Raw genomic sequence first — 3,549 nt, forward strand, 5'->3', positions numbered from 1 at the left:
TTTTCTTGGACAGTGCTTTAGGCTCAGTTCTTGAAGCAAAAAGCAAAGCAAACGGGTTCCATTATCAGCCTGAAATGCTGCTGATCTTCCCAGGTAAAAGCTACAGCAGGGAGGAAGGAACACAAAAGAGTTATAACTATTCCTAGACATGATGATGAGAACAGAATCACAGAATCACAGAATTGCTCAGGTTGGAAAAGACCTTAGGGATCACTGAGTCCAACCTTAACCATACTACCCTAAAACAAGGCTCCACTCGGGTTGTTATGGAACATCATGTCCCTGAGCACTACATCCAAAGACAGAGAAATAGAGAAGGCCACCACATCCCTCACCCCAGGAACATTGGGTGCACAGGGCCTCAGCTACATACAAACATTAACCCTTATTGCTAACAACTTACTGAAAATTCTGTTCAGCTCAGTGCTCTCCCTGCCTCATCAAAACACTGAAACCAATGCACACATCTCAGGCTGACCAAAGGACTGTTACTCAATAACGATGAAATCTTTATTTTGACTTCTTGAAAACATTTTTACTGCCTCCTTATTTGCTCTTGGGCGGTTTCCAAAAACATTCATCAATTATTTCTGATTTTTTTTTCCATATTCTTGGAGGAATGAGAAGGAAAAGAGGACATCAGTTGCTAAAAGCAGGATGCGCAGATCATCCAATCCATCCCTCTCCTCCTCCCTTACACCAGCAACCAAGAACTAAAATGACTGTCACAAAGAAAGAATTCCCTGAAACACATCCACAGAGCTGCAACCACATCAGCTGTCCCAACATCAGGTGGCAGAGCAGGCTGAATTTGTTGTGTCACCCAAGCAGAAATGTAACCATGCAAAGAGACTGTGCCTATGACAATATCCTTGCCAGCTAGAGAGAGACAGGGCAGAAGCCACGTGTGCTTGGAAGCAGCAGGCATTGTGTTCAACATGAACATGGGCCCAAGTTGCTTCCAAAGCACAGGCTCAAGGGAACTGTGTTTACCCCAGGTGTCTGCAAATGGAGCTTCCCTGCTAGCCAGCATTGTTCAGCTCAGGGACGAGGTGTGACCTCTTTACCAATGCCCAAACTCTTTGAACACAAAGAGCCATAATTCAAATATTTTTCTATAGGTAGCACTCACGTCTGGATGTTTGCACAGGGCTGTGAAAGAGCCAGAATGTCAAGAGCTCCATTTTTCTGCAGAAGAAAAAATTAGTGTAATTTCCAAGCAGCCGAGCTCCTGAAGAGCTGCTGTACAAATATCGAAAGCAAACAGACAGAGAACAAAAAAATTCAAAAATAAATGTGACCTTTAATAGCTGAAACTATCCCAATAGTACAGAGCAGCCAGCAGCAGAGGTGTGGGTGAACCACAGCAGCCCTGGAGAAGGAGGAAAGGCGCAACCCTAACACGGATCCCTCGACTCACTGAGAAGTGTTCTCTGAGCTCTGCAAGGCTGATCAGCAGCAAGTTGGTTGTTGGAGATGTCAGAGGTGCTCTAGTCTCAGAATTAAGTGTGGCTTTGTGCTTTAGACAATGCAAGCAAGATACTACAGAGTCCTGGGTCCCATGAAGCTGCCTTCTTGCTTTTCCAAATTCCCACAGAGTGGCTCTGCTTTCTCCTTCTGCTTGCTACCAAATGGGATTCTGCTATTTCAAGGCTTTTTCTTAATTATTTTCTCTACCAGGAATGCTGCAAAGAGTGGTTCCAGCACCATCCTTTACTTTCCTCAGATACTGCAATTTCTGAGGCAAATGGCTCATCCCTACACTCAGGAATTTGGGTATTCCCAGTCCACAACAGGTCTGTTTTGTGAATCAGAGCCCTACAAACAGTAACAGATACCATTTTCCTATCAGCCCCTTGGCTTCGTGCTGTGTGGTGCAGCACTGCAGCCGTGCTCTGGGATTGTAAACCCATCTCTTCATTTCAGCCACTCATCTTGTGACTTAACTGCAGTGGGACTCCACAGAGCTACACTTGCAAGAAGACCAGGGAGCACAGCAGTACCCTAAGCCCTCATGTCATCTTTCCACTGTCAGAATCCTGCAGCAGCCCCAACATTCTGTGAGTTACTCTGGATCGCAGCAACCGCAGGAGCGCAGCAAAGCACCACGTGGCCCAGGGCTTTGTGGCTTCACTTCCTGGCACCCGCCCGGTCCCTCCTGCACATGGCACAGCAGTGTTTAAGAGAGACACGTGGCAGAAAAGTGCCAAATATTCATAATTGCATAGGCGATAAAATCGCAGAATTGAAGGTTGGAAAACACTTCCAAGATCATCCAGCCCAACCACTGACCTAACAGAAGTATTTCTCCACTAAACCATGTCCCTCAGTACATCTACACATTCCTTGAACACCGCTAGGGACAGTGATGCAACCAACTCCTAGATATATACATATAATTGCCTACAGAATAAGCCTTAAACTCATTTTTTAATAGGAACTTGGGTGTGATACAAAAGATTTGGGGACAAAAGGTGTTTTGTTTTGTTTTGTTTTGTTTTTAATTAAAGCAAATGTGATATTCTGCATTAACATCATGAATTCTTTTAATAGATAAAATGAGAAGTACCTCCATAATCAAAATAAATAACTGTTTTATTCCAACAGCAAAGTAAATTTAGCAAAGATTTAATTGTCAGATACTGTTTATAATTGCCTGCGATTGTTGGGGCTGAAGTCAGTTCTGCTACACCTCTGTAAGTCAGGACAATAATCAATGATTCACTCCAGGTACAAACACTTCTGGGGCAAACAGGCACAGTTTGGTCCTCCCTTGGCTTTAAGAGAGCAATCTTCTGGGAGTGAAATGTAATTAGACAACAAGTAGCTCGTATGATGTATTTTAATTAGTGGTTTTGTAATTGGCATCTCTCAGTTGCATAAATATCAGTAAAGTGGGAAATGCACTTAGGGGAGAAGGCGGTGACTGAGAGGCAGATTTCAGCAGCCACCCGGAGAAGGAACTGAGACTTACTCATCATGAAGGGATCATACTGATGGCTTTTCTTTATCACGTTATCCCAATCATCACTTTTAACCCTTTATGTCAGCACTGAAAAAAGGTGAGCAGATCTGTACATGGAAAAGCTCTATTTTTTTTTAACCCATCTCAGCAGCCTGGTACAAAAACCCTGTTTTTTGGATAGGCAAGAACCCACCCAGCAAACACTTCTGAGGACAGACCACAGCCTTTCAAGGAATAAACACCCTTGCTGCATGCAGTGAGAGAATTTGGAAGTCTCCTCACAGCCCCTGAGATCGCTTCTGTGCGTGTTCCTTCCCCACGCCTGTCTCTGAAACTGCTGCTGAACGCCACATCTGCTAGGAGGGATGCAGTGACAAACCACATATGGGCCTCTGGTGGCTGTCGCTCGAGGGTCCCCCAACCCCTCAGGGCCCTCCAGCCCCAGCGCAATGCTGGGATTTAGTTGGTGGAGAAAATCTCCTTCGGTGGTGATGGTCTCTCCTGAGCACTTGCAGCAGGTTGTTTGACCTACTAAGGGCCTGGGCTGCACTGCGAGAAGGGGACACCTGGAAATATGTCATTTT

Source organism: Meleagris gallopavo, chromosome Z (assembly GCF_000146605.3).
Source record: "Meleagris gallopavo isolate NT-WF06-2002-E0010 breed Aviagen turkey brand Nicholas breeding stock chromosome Z, Turkey_5.1, whole genome shotgun sequence".
Lineage (NCBI taxonomy): Eukaryota > Metazoa > Chordata > Aves > Galliformes > Phasianidae > Meleagris > Meleagris gallopavo.